The 19,367-nt window shown below is 47.9% G+C and overlaps 2 long non-coding RNA genes across 2 annotated transcripts in view; one reads left to right on the top strand and one right to left on the bottom strand.

Moving 5' to 3' along the window:
• LOC109276004 (uncharacterized) overlaps window positions 1-19,367 on the top strand; it is a 67,950-nt gene that overhangs the window by 33,647 nt on the left and 14,936 nt on the right. The gene's annotated exons all lie outside the window — the stretch shown is intronic.
• Window positions 1,335-5,230, bottom strand: LOC109276005 (uncharacterized). The gene is made up of 2 exons (XR_002084479.2): window positions 2,813-5,230; window positions 1,335-1,584 (listed from the first exon to the last, which is right to left on the bottom strand). It is a non-coding gene; the product is annotated as an uncharacterized LOC109276005 (long non-coding RNA).

Raw genomic sequence — 19,367 nt, 5'->3', positions numbered from 1 at the left:
GGAATTGAACCAGGTCTCTGATGCTCAGCAGAAAACAGATCTTGGAGCCATACATTCTTAAGTTGAATCCCAGCTCTGCAACTTACTAGCTGTAACCTTGGCAAAGTTATTCTCTTTCCTTAGAAGTATAATAATAAATACTTCCTAGGTCAATAGGAAGATTAAATGAAATGATATACATAAAGCACTTGACCCAGTGACTGTAAAGGAATAAAACCTCAATGGATAGGTTATTTGCTTTTACTATTGTTGATACGAGGATAAGCCTTAGCAAAAAGGACAAAATGCTACATTTTATGTTGCTCTCATATGATTAAATCCACACTTGTTACAGCCAGGATGGCCGAGGCTCTGTACCAAGTTGCAGACTTGTCCCAGGTCAGTTAGCTGCTCTGTGTTCCAGGCCCTCCCCACAGAAGGCACACGTAAAGGACTCTGCACCACCCTCTTACTCTGCTGTCTCTGCTCTCGGAGGTTCTGGCTGAGACATGACAGCTCTGTGATTTCTGTCAATCCTGCTCCACTAACTGGAGCCCCAGCTCCCTGTGAGATGAGGGTAACAGTAGAACCTACCTCATGGGGTTGTTGTGAGGGTTAAATGAACAAATCCCTAGTGCAGAGTAAGCCCTCAAGATATAGCTATGATGTTGACCAGGCAAGCCATCTATCCCAGGGTGTCAGGAGACACAAAAAAGAATCAGCTGCGTTTTTCGCCGACAGGGTGCTTCAATCCAGTGGGGGATAGTCAGAGGCCACGCCTTCCTTTCTATTTTTCCCCATGCTGTCACATTTCAGGCCCGGATTGGGGCCCAGGGGGCCAAGTAATTCTGACTGATCCTGCAGGGAAGCTGGCTCTAAAAATGACCAGGCCAGAGTTGCTAGGTCTGAACCCACACACACTCTCACCTCTTTTAGTGAGAGCCCCATTCCCAGCGCTGCAGAATCCCTGACTACCTCAGGCCGCTGGAGCCAAAGCATCACATGCTCTGAATAATAAGGCCATCCAGAAAGTTCCCTGCAGCGAGCTGGGCACCACACTCTGGTCTGCACCCTTGGGGCCAAGCAGCCAAAAATATCATAAAAGGCCTGCCCTCAAAGCCGAGCTCCTGTCCCCGGTATGCTGGAGCCATGGGGCACAGGGAGTTTCAATATCCAGTTCCTTCCTTTTCCTGATGCCTTCTCCTCTCAATGAAACCATGCATATTTTTCACCCAAGACCCTATTTTTACAGAGCCTAACAAAACATTTTCCCACTTGGCCCCGTGACCATCGGTCCCAATTTCCCCAACCCTACAGAATGAAAACCATTAAGGATCAGAGAAAGGATTGCGAGATGAATGAAACCAGTTAAATGTATTTGGTTCTCCTGTAGAAGCAGGAGTGAAGTTGTTCTTTCAAGCTGGTATCAAAGCTGTCGACTTGTAGCTGCTCACAGGCTGCAGGCTGGAGACACAGCCGGTCAGATGGTGTATTTGCTATGCACAGCGATCTCTTCGTGGGCAGGGGCTATGTCTGCTTCCCCACTCTGCCCAGCACTCAGCACCCAACACAGTGCCTAGCACTGAATGGTCAATCAAAAAATACCTAGGAAGCGAATGAAGTTGCTTGGTCAGACAGTTAGCCGACGGGTTTAGATGTCTCTGTTGCACACTTTCATAACAGCCTGAACTGTTCCTTCTCAGTGCTTATCATGCTTGTAATTAAATAATTACATGTGCAATTATTTGTTTAATGTGTGCCTCCCTGACAAGACTGTCAGCAACCTGGAGGCAGGGACTGCCCCCAGTGTTGTTCACTACTGTATCCCCAGTGCTTGGAATGGGATTTGGCATATACCTGGCACTCAGTGAGTATTTGTTGAATGAATAAATGAACCCAGATGGCAAAGATGGCCACAGCCAGTGGGTCAACCCATCTGTCAATCTTGAGGGCCAACACTGCCGAAGGTGCTGAGTCCACTACCAGGCCAAAGGAAGCTGCCCTTAGGCCCTTTATTTCAAGATGCTGACAGTGTTATGAGAAAGTGTAGGCAGGGGCGCCTGGGTGGCTCAGTCCGTTGAGCTTCTGACTTGGGCTCAGGTCCTGATCTCGCAGTTTGTGGGTTCGAGCCCCGCATCGGGCTCTGTGCTAAAGGCTCAGAGCCCGAAGCCTGCTTCAGATTCTGTGTGTCTCTCTCTCTCTCTCTCTGCCCCTTTCCAGCTTGCGCTCTGTCTCTCTCTCTCTCAAAAATAAATAAACATTTTTTAAAAATTAAAAAAAAAAGCATAGGGAGAGGGGTTTGCTAATACCCAGGCTCAGCTGTTCTTAGAAAGAGCCTGCCCCCTAGAAAGTCTACCCATTTACAAGAGAGACAAAATGGAGTGGGAAGCAGCCTTTGTCTGCTGTTTAACTGGAGCCTTCTCTTTGCCTCTGGTTGGCGATTTGGGACAGTTGGCCTAGAAGTAGATGGACGATTTCAGCCTGGAGTTCATGGAATCTACTTCGCAGAGTTGTTATAGGACAAAAGATGTGGAAATCTTAACCACAGGACCTAACAGTGACCCGTGCTCAGGAATGCTATGTGGGGCTACTGTTGTTGCTCTCAATCCTCTGCCTCCCACGGCTGCCCTGTGATGAAGGGCACCTTTGGATGGAGAACTTCACGGTGGAAGTCTGGTGATAGGTGCTGGGCTTCACCAGAGCATCTCCTGGGACCAACCTGACCACACAGCAGGCAAGAGGGAGTGAATCATCTAAGTGATAGAAAGACAACTCAAACTGACTTAGGCAAAAGTTGGCCAACACATCCCTTAAGTCCAGATAGCAGTCTTACTTCATGTACAGCTGAATCCAGGAGCTCCAATACTATCCGGATGTCTCCTCCCTGACTCCATCACTCCATACTGCTGTCTTCTGTACGAGCTCCAGTCTCAGAGAGGCTCAACACCCCACGTGGCTTACATCCCATCTCAGGTACCAGAAAAGAGAAAGTATCCCTTCTCCAAAGTTGAGATCAAACCCCCAGAATTGAATCTCATTGGCTGTGATTGAGTCATATGACTACTCTGAAGCCACGACTATGGCCAGTGGTTGCAAGGCTCTGATGGCAGAGCTGAGTCACATGCCCACCTCTAGGCATAGGCTGGAGTCAGTTCAGTGGATGGGGAGGGGAGGGTCCCCAAGCAACATAGAGTTGTTGTTGCCAGAGCAGGGAGAATGTTGCTGGGGCAGCAAAATAAATATGCACTGCAGATTGCAAACCCTCTCTTTAGGTCAGATGACAAGAGCAATAGTACAGTGAGACCAAACAAACGTCAATTCTGTCAGACAAATAAAGTGATAGGATCTGGAAGGATCCCCATAGGGCAATGGGGCATTACTCAGATATGTGCCCCAAACCCTGTTTTATAGGGATCATATCAGGGTGCCTCACTTGCTTCAGGCACTAAAATAGGGGAGGCCCCCCAAAGTTAGTAACCTAGGTAAATAATACTTGAACACAATATTTTAAAAACCAAAACGAATGCAAAAAATCCATGATGAACAAAATTAGGAACTTAGGACCAAGCTTGGTATATTTCTCAATAAAAGTTTGTGTTATCATTTTTCATTCTGGGAGATTCCTAAGAGTAAGTTTACTGAGGAATCATGCACTCTGGCAATAGTACAGTCTTCATTCATTCAACACCTGTTTATTGCCTGTTTATTATGAATGTGGCACCACGAGAGAAATACAGTTCATCTGGATCCTACCCCGGGGAGCTCATAGTCTGTAATCTGAATGGAAAGACCCACTGGCAAACATCACCTCCAAATATTGTGATTCGTGTTTTAACGAAGGCCCAGAAACCTGCTATCGGAGGTTCCTCCAGGGGAAGGAGCTTTTTAAAAACCTTTATGTGTTTATAAAAAGGTAGATACCTGTATGTGTGTGTGTGTGTATGTGTATTTATATACATAATATATATTTATAAAATAAATAAGTCCTGGGGCTATACCATACAGCATGGTGACTATAGTTATAATATTGTATATTAGGAAGTTGCTAAGAGAGTATATCTTAAAAGTTCTCATCATAAGAAAAAAATTGTAACTATGCATGGCGATGGATGGTAATTACACTTATTGTGGTGATCATTCTGCAATATATACATGGACCGAATCATGGGTTGTACACCTGAAATAATATACTGTTACATGTCAATTATATTTCAGTATTAAAAAACCCTTTTTAAGGAAATGTTGAAACATACAGAAAAGTAGAAAGAATTGTAAACTGAATACATATTGATCATGTAGATTCAACAATTGTAAACATTTCACCATATTTACCTCATCTCACTCACTATATGTTAAATTTGTGGCTAAACCATTTTAAAGTGAATTGCAGATATTCTAACACTTGAGCCCTAAACACTTAGCATGCATTTCCAAAAGCTGTAAGAATTCTCCTTCCATAACCACAGTAGACTTATCTCAACTCACAAAATTAACAATAATTTCCTTACATCATCTAATACCCAATTCATAGTCAAATTCCCCCCATTGTGTAAAAACATGGTCTTTATAGCTTTGAAAGAAAAGTGAACCAAGATACAATCAAGAATCACATGGGGGGCCTAGGTGGATCAGTCAGTTAAGCGTCAGACTTTGGCTCAGGTCATGATCTCAGTTTGTGGGTTTGAGCCCCTTGTCAGGCTCTGTGCTGACAACTCAGAGCCTGGAGCCTGCTTTGGATTCTGTGTCTCCCTCTCTGCCCCTCTCCTGCTTGCACTCGCTCTCTCTCTCAAAAATAAATAAACGTTAAAATAAAAACTTTAAAAAGAATCACATCTCATATTTAGTTGTTGGACTCTTAGATCTTTTTAAATCTAGAACCTCCTCTCCCATTGCTTTTGCTTTGTTTTCAAGACATTGACTTTTAAGAGATCATCCCAGTTGTCTTATAAATTGTCCCACATTCTGGATTTGTTTGGTTGCTTTTCTGGGTATTATTTAATGTGTTCCTCTACCCCTGAAATTCCAGTAAACTGCAGCCAGCTCTAAAGACCTGATTATATTTACGCTCAACATTTTTGGCAAGAGCCAGAATAGGTAGAACTGTGAAGTCTACTGCATCCTATTGGGAGGCATGAAATACTGGTTGTCCCACCACTGGGGATACTGTGTGGTCCCTGGGTTAAGGTGGTGACAGGCAGGTAGAGGAGGAAGCAACTGGGAGGGATGGTTAAGTCTTCACAGTGACGTTTAAAAAAATTTTTTTTTAATGTTTATTTATTTTTGAGAGAGAGAGACAGAGTGTGAGCCAAGAAGGGGCAGTGAGAGAGAAGGAGACACAGAATCGGAAGCAGGCACCAGGCTCTAGCTGTCAGCACAGAGCCAACGCGGGGCTCGAACCCACGAACCGTGAGGTCATGCCTTGAGCTGAAGTCTGGTGCTTAACCGACTAAGCCACCCAGGCGCCCCCACAGTGACGTTTGAATAGGGCTTTAAAGGGTGTGTAGGAGCCTACCGGGTGGAGAAAAGGGAAGAGGAAGGGTTTTCCAGGTATACATGCAGGCACAGTGTTGGGAAAGAGAATGATTGGCTTTAGGAAGTAGGAGGTGGTAGCCAAATGTGGTTGAGAGCTGTCATAACAACACCAAGCACTTAGGGTGAGTTTACCATGTTCCAGGAACTATGCTAAGTGACTCATTTAATTCTTCACACAGTCCTATGGAATGGGTGCTACCACCCCCATTTTAAGGGTGTGGAGTCACAGTTGAGTGATATGTGGTAACTTGCCTCAGGTCACATAGCTAGAAACAGGCAGACTCGGGATTTGAATCTGGGTGCCTGACTCCTGGGCCTCTGCATTTAAAAATCACCAAGCTCTGTGCTGAGGTGACAGGGCAAAGCAGCTGGGGAGGCGGATTGGGGGCAGGTGGAGACAGGCCTTCTAGTCACTCTGAGTTTGGGTGTTCTTCCCCCCGCAGTGGGGAGCCAGTGAAGGTTTCCGGGTTTGGGCATGGCTGTGTCTGGGAACGCACACCCTGGAACTCGGCCCTGTGAAGGATGAGTGGACAGCTGCTGGGGTGAGCTGCTGGGGGAAGGGTGGGCGTCCCTTCAGGCGAGCGGGACCCTGGTGAACAGAGATTTAGGGAGGAATTCAAGTGTCTCCCGGACCTGTGCGCGGACCCTCAACTCTCCCGGGCGTCGGAGGGTTGGGGGAAGGGGTTAGAGGTGGGAAGAGGGGGTGGGGTGGGCTAGGTTCTGCGGGACACCTGCAGCCTTCCCGTGCGCACACAGCCACCGGGACGGGCTGGAGCCGGCTGGGCGCGGCACTCCGGGACCCCAGCGCCCTGCGAGCCGCCCCGGTTTCCACCGCATCGTCTCCCCGTCCCAGCAACTGGTCGGCCACATCGCGGTGAGTCGTGAGTGGCAAAGACCGGGTGGAGGGATCAGCTTTAACCTCTGAGAGCCAGCGGGCGGGGGGGGGAGCGATGGGCCCAGGATCAGTCAGATCTCAGCAGAGGCAGGACTAGAAGTTGCGAGGTGCCTCTTAATTCTAAATCCGCTTCTTTTTCAGGATGGAGTCTATTTCAGAATCAAAGAGGGATCAAGACAAAACCGCTTTGGACTAGCCACTGGGAATGCCAAACACTCTGGGGACTACCTCCTTTTTAAAAATTATTATCTCCCCATTTGGGGAAGCCTCTCTGAGGGACGGGGTGGCCACAGAAGCGGGGGTTCCGGGCAGACCCCTGGCTGGCTCCTGTGGCACAGCCCCTCAGCCAGTGCATCTGTCATCCCCTCCTGGCCTGCGTGTCCCGAGGGGCACAACCAGTCGGGGAGGTGGGGGTGCCCACCGTGTTGGGGACTCCCAGCTGTCTGGGCTCTGGCTGTTCTCCCTTCAGCCTAGACAGGGAAGGTGCGGGGATGGAGTGGAACTGCTCTGGGGCCAGGCTGCCTGGTTCAAATCTCTGCCCTCACTCACCAGCCATGCAACCTTGAGCTGAGCACTTCCCCTCTCTGTGCTTCTATTTTTTCAAAATTTTTTTGAAAATATTTTTAATGCTTATTTTGGAAAGACAGAGAGAAAGCACAAGCAGGCGTGGGGCGGAGAGAGAGGGGGACACAGAATCTGCAGCAGGCTCCAGGCTCTGAGCTGTCAGCACAGAGCCCCACTGTGGGGCTTGAAGTCACGAACTGGAAGATCAGGACCTGAGCCAAAGTCGGACGCTTGACCGACAGAGCCACCCAGGCACCCCCTATTTTTTCATTTTTAAATTGGTGAAAATAACAGTGCTTCCTAGGGTTTGGTATGAGGATTAAGTAACATAAGTATTCAAGAGCCTAGCAAGGTGCTTGCCACATGATAAAGGCTGGTTATTATTTTTATTTTTTAAATGTTTATTTAGTGCAGGGGGGGGGGAGGGCACAGAGTGAGGGAGAGAGAAAATCCCAAGCAAGCTCCATGCAGAACCCCAAACCAGGCTCCATCTGATCTGACTAAACCATGAGATCATGACCTGAGCTGAAATCAATTGTCCCACGCTTAACAGACTGAGCCACCCAAGGTTCCCCAAGCTGGTTATTATTAATCTGGGAGTCGAGAGGCTTGGATGCCTGGCACTCATTTACCTATGAATAGGACAAACATTCCAGATCCTGAATAAAACCTGCCTCCTCCACAAAGTCCACCCAGATTAACTGCACTGTTTAAAGCCTTCCTTGATTCACAGAATCTAAAGCACAGCTGACATGATCTAAACTAACTATAACTGGGGTGGGGAAGAGCAGCCTGGTTACCCCCTTCCCCACAGCACCAACCTAGACTCAGAAGGCTTGGGGGTTGTAGTGCAGCCCCCCACTAGCTACTTACTCGGATAACTCACTTCATCTTTGTGATTCAGTATCCTCTTTCAATTGGGGGTAATAATTCCTCTTTTATCTGTCTTGCAAGACAAAAAATTCAGATTCCTGACTACTTTGAGAATGGAAGGAAACAAGCATATAAAATGTTTTTTTCAAAGCATATTTAATAACCCAGAAAAATGATGCCAACATGCAATGTTTACTTCTCCGTTGTAAATTTATTTAAATTTTTTACAGAAAGATGCATTATTATATTCTCACGGTAAAACATTCATGGGATAATGTTCATCAAAAAAGGGCAATCAACTGTATATGAAATGTGACCCCTACTTCATTTTTTAAAAGTATAAATACACTGAAAAAAATAATAAAGGTGGGGCGCCTGGGTGGCTCAGTCCGTTAAGCATCCGACTTCAGCTCAGGTCGTGGTCTGGGGAGTTCGAGTCCCTCATCTGGCTCTGTGCTGACAGCTCGGAGCCTGGAGCCTGCTTCAGATTCTGTGGCTCCCTCTCTCTGCCCCTCCCCTGCTCGTGCTCTCTCTCTCTTTCAAAGAATAAATAAACATTAAAAAAATTAAAAAAAATAAAAATAAAAATAAAGGTAAGGAAATCCACCAACATATTAACAGAGTTACCTCTGGGTGGCAGGATTACTGATGATTACCTTCACCTCTATTTTTCTAAATTTTTCTTTTTCTAATAAGTATACGATTTTTGTAAACAGAAGAAAACTACAGGTTTTTTCTAAATGTGTTTGAAAACAATCAAGGCCAAGCAAAAGCAAGTTAGAGGTCACCTATGTGTGAGTAATCAGAAACCTTTTAAGATTAATATTCTGCCTTTAGGAAGCACCCTGTCTCCCGACCATGGGTCAGTCCACATTTTATCTTCTTTGAAAGCCCCATGCAGAGCTCCCCACTCTTTTGGCTTCCAGAACTTCACCAGCCTCCTTGGCCCAGAGTTCCTGCTTATGAAGTCAGGCCTAGCTTGGCCAGGGCAGCTGTGGGCTGTGCTCTGTGGAGCCGTAGAAGACCCTGAAATCCCGGCCATTACCAGCTCACTTAGTTAACTGAGGAGGCCTGTTATTTACCAGTTCAGAAAAAGAGCTGGGGCATTCGTGCTCCCTCACTTTGGGTTATTGTGCCTTTTCTGGGTGTTCTTTACAGGCCACGAGGAACCTCTGAGTCCCCCCACAGCTTTACTGTGATTTACAGCTAAAGGTTTACAGCTCAAAAATCTTCAATGGCTTCTCATTTCCTTCAGTTGGTATTTGCCAACTTCCTTAGTCTGGCATTTCAATGCCTGTACCCTCTGAACCAAGTTTCCTTACATCTCCAGTGGGTCAATCAAATGGTCTTCTAGCCAGCTGCACAGTGGGCCACGAAGGAAGAGTAATGAGCAAGGAAAGCTGGGTGTAAGAACGCACCGGGGAAAGGTAGGGGCTGTGGTGAACTCCAGCAAGCACAGACTTTCCAAAGGGACTGTCACTTTTCAGTGCCAGTCAATTGTTCGTTGGTGGCATCTTCCAGTATTTTAAAGAAGATCAGGAAATCCGGATCTTTATGTGAAATCTCATGATTTTTAAAAAAATATTGGCAGCTAATTCACAAAACACATTTAGCCAGTCTGCTGATGGTAATTTGTGACTGGTCACAGGAACACACTGAACTCTTCTCTCTCTCTATACCTTTGCTTTTGCTGTTCCCACTGCCAAGAACACCGTCCCACTCATCTGAATCTGGTGAACTCCACCTATTCTGTCAGGTCCAGCTAAAACACCTCTTCCATGAGCACCCCTGGATGACCTCTGCTGGAAGGGACATCTCCCTCCTTGGGGCTGCACCAGTCATTCAGCTCTGTGCCTGTCCATCTCATGCCATAGCTATTTCCACGAGTCCGATCTCCCCTGGTAGATAATGAGCTCCTGAAATATTCAACAAATATTTATGGAGCACCTGCTTTGTTGCAGGCACCAGGCTAAGCACTGGGAATCCAGAACTAGATGGATAGACGTTGCCTTGATGGAATACAGAGTCTACTACAGGGGGAAGATTTTAAATAAACCATTCCCAAGATACCTAATTCCAATTGTGATGAGTTTTATGAAGTTAAGAAAGTTTATAAAGGAGCTTAATCCAGGCAGGAGGATTAAGCAGGTCACGAGGCAGCTTGGGGGAAGGAAGCATTAGCACTCGGGCTGCTACATAAGGTTGCATAGTTTGTATACTGCACAAAGGTAACCAGCTGAGAGGGCAGGCGAGAGCTGCTTGCTTGCCCAAGCTGTGCCCTTTTCTAATTTGCAGAAAGGCAGGGGACAGTGTTTAGTTCCTCTGACCCCCCGACCTCCCTCCCCCACCCAGCCAAAAGCTGCTCTAAATAAATGTAGAATCTAAGTAAAAATGGTGACTTCCCTATTCATGTGCAGCCTCAAGAGATGGAACCGTTCTCCCTTTCTACCAGAATATACCCCCGAAATCCTTACTTGAAAGATTCTGGGGGTCAAGGAGGGCATCTGAGGAAGTGACATTGGAACTGAGGCTGCAGGATAAGAGGCCAGGCAGGTAGAAGTATGAGGAACAACAGCACGTGCCAGGCCTCTGAGGAAAGTACTGTGGCAGACACCTAATAAATGTCCAGCATGAGACAGGAGAAGGACAGCAAGGGGTGGGCTGGGTAGTGATCATACCACGCATGGCCTAGAAGGCCATATTAGGGGGGTTGATTTTTATCCTGAAATGTCTTATATACTCCCCCTCTCGAACCATGCTACTGATGGGTGTCACCGCTCATGGGCAGGCCCATAGAGTGCACGATACCAGAAACTACCTTTACAGAGCATCCATCATGAACCGTACACTATGCTGGGGCCACGTGTCCAGTCCATTCTTCCTTTCCCAGCCTCCTAAGGAAGTAAGTATTCTCAGTATTCTCTGATTCCAATTGCACAGATGAAGAAAACTGAGGCCCACAGAGGATGAGCCGTCTGCCCAACATTACCTGGCAACTCAGGGGTGGGCAGGAATCTATGCCCAGGTCTGCGGGATTCTGAGCCCCTCCTTTGGGTTACCATGTAGCAATGACCCTCATGAATAAACAGAAGGCACAAGGAGTCCAGAGCCTTTGCCGGTCAGGGTGGGGACTCGGGGCTTGCAGTATTGGCATCACCTGGAAACTTGTCAGAAGTGTAGGCTTTGCAAGTTCTATCCCAGTACCACTGACTTAGAATCTGCATTTTACAAGACCCCTGTACACATCACAGGCTGAAAAGCACTAGAAAGTAATCCAAGCAATAATAACCCTTCCACAACAGCCTAGTGTCTCGCAGGCCAGGTCTCCTGTGACTTGAAAACAGCTTATTATAACCAAATTTCTCAGAATTGCCAACTGTTCCATCCATCCACCTGCCCCAGTTTTGCCTTCTGTTGTGACTCCAAGAGAAAGACTATTAGAATATACCATCAACTCCAGGGAGGGGTTTCTGCTCAATTTCTTACTATGATCTCACCCAGGAATAAATATAAAGCTGTTTGACCCTTCTCCGGGCTAATTTCTGCTCCGAATCATCTTCCATTGGGGGCCCACTCTGACCCCCAGATCATGTTCTGGGACCCACCTTTCACAAGACAATTCCCTTTCTCTGTCTGCATATCTGAGGAGGCAAAATGGCTTGTCAGAAAAGATTAATGGGTGAGGAAAAGCTGGAATCTCTTTAGCATTAAGGCCACATGTTGTGTGACTCTGGGAAACTTCCACCTCCACTTCCTCACCGGCATCTGAGAAATGGGTAGCTTGGACAGAACTAGGAGTCGCTAGATCAAGGGTTTGGCAGGTAACATAAAGGAAATTGAGTGGCCTAGGTGAAATAGAAAAGGATAGAAGGAGATGAAACAGAAATAGTGGGGACTGTGGCAATGACTGAAGGCAATGCCCTGACTAAAAAAGGCAGCTACACCTAGCATTAGGCAACTGTTGTCCTGGGAAATAGGGGTCCAGTGTTGTTATGGATTCTAATTTTTCAAGTGTTGCGAATCTGATTTTCCCACTCTGTGAAATATCATATGGTTTTTCAATGCTGGCATCTGGCTAAAAATTAGACACTCTGTGGGTCACATAAGAGATCAGGAGCACGGCACATCTGCCCGTGGGCCGCCAGCTTGAGATGCCTGGCCTGGATGCCACCCTAATGTGGTAAGCTTAGGACTCCATTCTACGTGTAGCTCTTTTAGAATGCCGCAAAGCGGCTGCTGCAAGAGCGGCCGAATCCGCGCCCTCCGGGGCTGGCCGCCCCTCCCCACCGCGGCCCCGGCCCCCATCGGTGCCCCCTCCCAGGGCTCTCCGGCAGAGGGGCTTGCACGGGGACTCCGACCCGTCCGCGGTGGCGGTGATGGGGCGCACGACGTCGCTTTCTTCGCACTCTCCCTACCTGCTCGCCCGCTGCCGCCGTACGCCGCAGCGATGACTCAGCCTCCCGCGGCCCTGGCGCGGCGGGGGAGGGGCGAGGGCGAGGGTGGGGAGGGGAGGGAGGAGGAAGGAGGGTAGACGGGAAAGGGAGGGGGCTGAGAGGCGGCAGAGGAGGGAGGGGGGGAGGAGAGGGGCGGAGCAGAGGGGAAGGAGGGGGAGAGGCGGAGAGGAGGAATGGGAGGGGGGAGAGGAGGGGCGAGAGGAGAGAAAGGGGCGGGGCTCCGGAAGGCCGAAGCCCCGCCCCCCGCTGCTGGGGGCCTGCGGACAGCTGACTAGCAGGGTGCGGGAAGCGGAGTGGAGAATAGTGGAGGCGCGCGTCTGGGAGGAGAAGGGAGGGTCGTATGCTACCCCCCATTGATCCCCTCTCTCGAAAGCGCTTGTGGAAATACACCCCCTAGCCACACCCACAGGCTACCCTTGCCCTTGCTGGAGCAGTGCCAGGGAATGCACCTTTAGCCACTTTTAAAAGTGAGCACCTTCAGGTGGGGGGCCTTGGGTCCTGGGCAGTTAGAGACCGAGATGAAGGAGCCGGAGCCCTGCATCCTGGGGCCTTGCGGGTGAGAGAAAACCCACGTCGCCTATCCACAAGTGCAAATTTAAAGGGAGAAATGATCTAGTGGCACATTGTGCTGGGCTTACACAAGTAAGTAGCTGGAAACACAAGGTGGGATTTGGAAGGTGCCCTAAGGAAGTTTCCTTAGCAACTTTCTGATAATATAAATGGATGAATGAATAAATATGAATGAATAAAACGTGCTGTGGGAACATACTTGTGTGTCTATGAGGGGCTAATTTTTTTTAAATGTCTTTATGTGTGTTCATGTGTGTTTGGGAGGATGTATAGGAGTGTGTGTGTGTCTTAGGTGATGTATGTTTATGCATGTAAGTGCATTGATAGCTGCGTATGCATCTGTGTGCCCAGAATGTGTCTTTGTGTATATGTATAGGTGTTTATGTGCCTTAATATTAAACTTGTGTGTCGATGAGATCTAGGGGCACGCCTGAGTTTGTATGTAAATATATATATGTACAAGAGTTTATATATTTGTGTATGTGACTACATACTCCTTGGGTGTGTATTGCTTTTATGTGTCAATGTCAAATGTGGGCAGGGCTGGGGAGCGGGAGAGCATGTGTCTTGGTGAGACTGTGTTATGGTGATGTGTCTGTGTGTATGAGAATACATTTTGAGTCTGACCAGGGCTCCAGTATGTCTTGAGGCTGCAAGTGTGTGTCTGTGTGTATGAATGAGAACGTATGTGTTTTTCGGAGTCTGTATGGATGTGACTATGTGTGTGTCTTGATGTATCTCTGTAGCTATCCTGCGGATTCCGTCTGAGATAAGGAGCATGTGATTCTTTGTTTCCAGTTTTATTGAAAAATAATTAACACACATTATTGTGTAAGTTGAAGGTGTGCAGCGTGATGGCTTGATTTACATATATTGTGAAATGATTACCACAATAGGTTCAGCTAACATCCATCTTCTTACGTAGATACAATTAAAAGAAAAGAAAGAAGAAAAAAGGAAAAAAATTTTCTCCTTGTGGTGAAAACTCTTAGGATTTACTCGTAACAATGTTCTGAGGTATCATACAGGAGTGTTAGCTATAGTCATCATGTGGTACATTACATCCCTAGTCTAATTGGAAGTTTGTATTTTTTGGACCACCTTCCTCCATTTCCCCTTCTGCCCCCCACTTTGGTAACCACAAGTCTGATCTCTTTTTCTATCAGTTGTTTTTTATTTTTGTTTTTAGAGTCCACATTTAAGTGAGATTATACAGTATTTATGTTTCTTTGACTTATTTCACTTAGCATAATGTCTTCAAGATCCAGCCAGGTTGTGGCAAATGATAGGATTTCCTTGTTTTTTTTAAGGATCATGTGATTTTTTTTTTTTTACCTGTTTATTTATTTTTGAAAGACAGAGCGTGAGCAGGGGAGGGGCAGAGAGAGAGGGAGACACAGAATCTGAAGCAGGCTTCAGGCTCTGAACTGTCAGCACAGAGCCCCATGAGAGGCTCAAACCCACGAACTGTGAGATCATGAACTGAGTGGAAGTCAGACGCTTAACCAAATGAGCCACCTAGGTGCCCCACGGGTAATTCTTTAAGTTTACATCTTTATTTTTTTTAATTTTTTTAATTTTTTTTTTAACGTTTATTTATTTTTGGGACAGAGAGAGACAGAGCATGAACAGGGGAGGGGCAGAGAGAGAGGGAGACACAGAATCGGAAGCAGGCTCCAGGCTCTGAGCCATCAGCCCAGAGCCCGACGCGGGGCTCGAACTCACGGACCGCGAGATGGTGACCTGAGCTGAAGTCGGATGCTTAACCGACTGAGCCACCCAGGCGCCCCTACATCTTTATTTTGAAGGGGGGAGGGACAGGGAGGGAGGGGGACAGAGGGTCCAAAGCAGCCTCTGAGCTGTCAGCACAGAGCCTGACATGGGGCTCGAACCCACAAGCCTTGAGATTATGACCTGAGCCGAGGGCAGACACCGAACAGACTGAGCTACCCAGTCGCCCCATGGCCATGTGATTCTTAAGGGTTGGGCTAGTGGAGGTGCTTCTTGGAGGAAGAGGCCCTTGGCAGGCATGGGGTGGGGACCGTGGAAGTAGGAAAAAGATCTGGTTGTGCCAGCCCAGTGACCATCCAGAGTAGTGACAGGTTGGGTCAACAATGTAGGCTAAAGCAAGACCTTGAATGCCAAAATGATTCTTTGCGGTCTCCTTGGGCCCTCCCAGGTGCTTGGTCTGTTTCTCTAGTGGCCTCCTCACTGTTTATCTTGCCAGTGCTCTTCTGCAGAGTGCACGTCCTTGGTAATTAACAATAGCAACATTATGGTGCACTCACTGTATGCTAGACCCCCAAAGTCATGAATGGGCATTGGTTCAGTTCTGTGAGGCAGAAATCTAATATCCCCAGTTTTACAGAGGGGAAACTGAGTTGGTCAAGTGCCTATTCCTGATTACACAGCTAAGAAGGTGCCTCTGGTGCCTCGGACTCCAGAGGCCGCCTCCTTCTCAACTGCTAGACCAGGGTCTCGCAAGCTCGACATTATTAACATTTGAGGCCAGATAATCCAGTGATGCGGGGCTGCCCTGGGCACTGTGGGATGTCCAGCAGCATCGTCAGTCTCTACACACTGGATGCCAGTAGCAACTCCCTCCCCAGTTGTGACAAGCAAGATGTCTCCAGATAGTTCCAAATGTCGGGACATCTGGGTGGCTCAGTCGGTTGAGTGTCCGACTTCGGCTCAGGTCATGATCTCGCGGTCTGTGAGTTCGAGCCTCGCGTCGGGCTCTGTGCTGACATCTCAGAGCCTGGACCCGGGAGCCTGCTTCTGCTTCTGTGTCTCCCTCTCTCTCTGCCCCTAACCCACTCGCATTCTGTCTCTGTCTCTCTCAAAAATAAATCAACATTAGATAGTTCCAAATGTCCCCTGGGGACAGAATCACCCCTCCCCCCCGACTGAGAACCACTGCCCCCCTGGATAAATGTTTCCTGAGGGGCTGCACTGTCTCCACCAGGTCCAGTGGCTGCAGCTGTCACGGCGACCCTCATTTTCATGCAGGTAGCCCCTTCCCTTTGCCACAAACAGAAGGTTTACCAGCTGGGCCACCTTGTTCAGCAACTGAACCTCTATGCACCCCAGCCACAGAAAGCTTGGCACTTCAGTGATACCTCTACAGCCCTTATTATTATCGTTCAAGTCACAGGGGTTTCCTGGGGTGCGAATGTGGAGAAAGAAGGCCCCACGCCAGCCAGCTCTCTCTGGCCCAGAGCTATAGACGCTGCTGCTGCTTCTGCGAGTTTGCTTTCCTGGTTCAGTGAGAATACAATGCTATAGTGTTGAGCCAAAACTGGTCCCGTTTGATGCTATCATCATTATGCAGTTTCATTTTTGCAAATAAAACAGCCTGACTCTCCCCACCAGTGGAGCCTGGTTTTAACGAGCAAGAGCTACGTTACAGCCAGAACAGGTGCTCAGGAAGGGCAAGGTGGAGCCATTAGCAGGGCTCTCGGCCTGTCCAGGCCTGGGCAGGGCATCCATGCTGCTGGGCAAGGGCCTGGGTGGCAGCTGGAGGGGAGAGCCGTAGCAGTGCCAGGCAAGCAGGAGGCCTCAGGCTCCTGCTACAGACAAGACAGAGGCGACAACACCCGCAGAGGACTTTCACACCACTCCAGGCTCTGGCACTCCGGAAACTTTCATCTCTTGCCTGTGTGTTCCTGTACTGTGCTATCTCTCCCTGCACTCCTATTCTCCTGCAATCCCCACGGTGTTCTATGTTCACAGGGCCTCCGTCCATTTCCTCTTGGGGGGCTGTAGAGCAAGGTGGTTAAAGACGGAGGTTCTGGCACCTCATTACCTGAGTCTGTGTGACCTTGGGCAAGGCACTTCACCTCTCTGTGCCTCAGCTTCCTCATTTCTAGAGTGGGGATACTGAGAGGTCCTATCTGGTAGGGCTAAATGAGATAGTACACGTAAAGGATACAAGACATCTACTGAGCCCTGAATAAATAGTAGCTACCACTATTGTGCTGTGATTCTTGATGAACAATGAATGCAAATGAGCACTTATTTATTTGCCGGGCCCTATGCTAAGCCCCGGACAATTTTTTTCTCATTGGATCCCTTCAACAGCTCTGGAAGGAAAGTGCTATTATTAGCCTCACAGCAGAGAAAGGAAGCTCGGATACCATGATGCTTACTTAGGGTGACAGAGCTAAGATGAATCTGAACCTGAGTGTTGTCACTGCAAAGTCTAACCACCCTGATCTTCTCCGCTGAAAGCAGATTTCTCCATAGGAAGGGGGGCTCCTCTCCAGCTGGGGTGTGCAGAGGAAGTATGGGAGGCATGGAGAAGGCAGGGAGGTGCCTGGGCAGAAGGAGAGGGTCGGCTTAAAAGTTGCCCTTTTTCAGCTTTTGATGAAATCCCTAGCACAGTGGACTGTGGTCTCATGACCTCCGAGGGGTGGTGCCAAGTTTTTATCAGTGTATGAAGTTTATTTTTATTCCGAGCCAGGGTATATATTGTTCTGGTGCTTTTTGTTTGAATTGGGTTGTAGGAAAGGTACAGAACGCCATCACAGGGACAGACGGGAGGCCCGTTTTAGAGCTGACGCCAGAGAAAGATGGTGTGCTTATCAGGAGCTGTGAGAACATGGCCAGGTGAGCGTGTAAGAGAGGATGGTCTGTGCCGAAGTGTTCTTCCAACTCTCGGGGTCCAAGAGAGTCATGTGGCAATTGTTTTGTTTTCCTTTAAAGATATCCAAGGTATCATTTTTCCTTGTACTGTGATTGTGTAATTGTATTAGTTACCTATTGCTATGTAGCAAACGATCCCAAACCTTAGTGGCTTAAAACAATTATTTATTATCTCCCAAGTTCCTGTGGATCAGGAATTCAGGAGTGAGTTAGCTGCACAGGCTCTGGCTTGTAGTCACTCATGGAGTACTAAGGTAGGTGCTAGCATAGATCTTTTGTAAAAGCAAAGTGGCATAATGCAACCTTTCCAAAAGTAAGGGACGACTATATATGGACATACGATTAGTTAACTATTTCCCCTATTGTTGTGTACTCGGCTTCTAAGTTTTTCTTGTTACCAATGAGGTTTCAGTGAACATCTTTGGAGCCCGGAGCTCATCACGTGCCGAGGGCTGTCCTAGGTACCTATTGTTTGTGTACCTCATTTAATCCTTCACCAGACAAAGGAAACTCAGCCAGACAACGACACTTTCAGGCTTTTGTCTAACTCAGAGTGCTTTTTAAGGATGGAGAATTCCTTGTTTTCTCAGCCCTAAAGTTCTTTATTCCACTAGGGCCCCTGAGGAGTACTTATCTTGCACTCTGCAAACCTGTGTTTAAAAAAAGGACAGGTCCTGGGGCGCCTGGGTGGCTCAGTCGGTTAAGCATCTGACTTCGGCTCAGGTCATGATGTTATGGTTTGTGAGTTCGAGCCCCGCGTCAGGCTCTGGGCTGACAGCTCAGAGCCTGCTTCAGGTTCTGTGTCTCCCTCTCTCTCTCTCTGCCTCTCCCCCAGTTGCACTCCATCTCTCTGTCTCAAAAATAAATAAACAGGGGCGCCTGGGTGGCTCAGTCGGTTAAGCGTCTGACTTCGGCTCAGGTCATGATCTCATGGTCCGTGAGTTCAAGCCCCGCGTCGGGTTCTGTGCTGACAGCTCAGAGCCTGGAGCCTGTTTCAGATTCTGTGTCTCCCTCTCTCTCTCTCTGACCCTCCCCTGTTCATGCTCTGTCTCTCTCTGTCTCAAAAATAAATAAACGTTTAAAAAAAATTTTTAAATAAAAAAATAAAAGAAAAATAAATAAACAATAATAATAATAATAAAAAGGACAGCTTATCACTAGGCTCATAGTAGGTAGGGCCCACCAGACATGGCCCTGTAGCAGGCAGGATAGGCCAGGTTATGCTGCAGTGACAAACAACCCCGAGATAAGGGCTTAAGGCATTCGTCATGGGGTTGCCATAGGTTCTGTTGTGTGTTGTCCCCAACCTGAACACTGCCGGTTGCCGTTCTAGGAGGCAAGAGAGAATGTAGTCAAAGGCACACTGGCTCCTCAAGCTTCACCTGGAATTGACTTGTTACTTCCCCTCAGGTTTTTTTGTTTTTTTTTGTTTTTTTTTTTTTGATGAAGCAAATTCTATAGGCTTAACTCTAAAGAGGAAGGGACGTGTGTTCTCCCGTGTGCCCCAAGTGGAGAGAACTGGAATATTTGGTGAACAGCACGGATGACTGCCACAGGCCTTGTCGTCTGTTGATCACTGAAAACAGTCTGGCAATCCTAACCACATTTTGGAATAACGAAGTCCAGGCCAGGAGTGCCCAGGGGTCTCTCAGCATTCCGTCCCTGAGGAAAGACCCTTGCCTGTAAACCCCCTCTTGCCTATACTGTGAAGCCCAGCTGCCTTGAATCTCTGGGGCCCCAGGATATAAGGAGAACAGAGGAGTCTGGGTCCAGGAACACAGTTGGATCCCACCTGTGACCAGGGGTACGGTGGTGGAGCTCTGAATTCTGAACTGTATTTGTCAGAGTGACTATGG

This window comes from Panthera pardus, unplaced genomic scaffold, assembly GCF_024362965.1.
Source record: "Panthera pardus isolate Hobbes unplaced genomic scaffold, ASM2436296v1 HiC_scaffold_2, whole genome shotgun sequence".
In the NCBI taxonomy this organism is placed as follows: domain Eukaryota; kingdom Metazoa; phylum Chordata; class Mammalia; order Carnivora; family Felidae; genus Panthera; species Panthera pardus.
The sequence above is the reverse complement of the archived record's forward strand: the minus strand, read 5'-3'. Positions and strand labels throughout refer to the sequence as shown.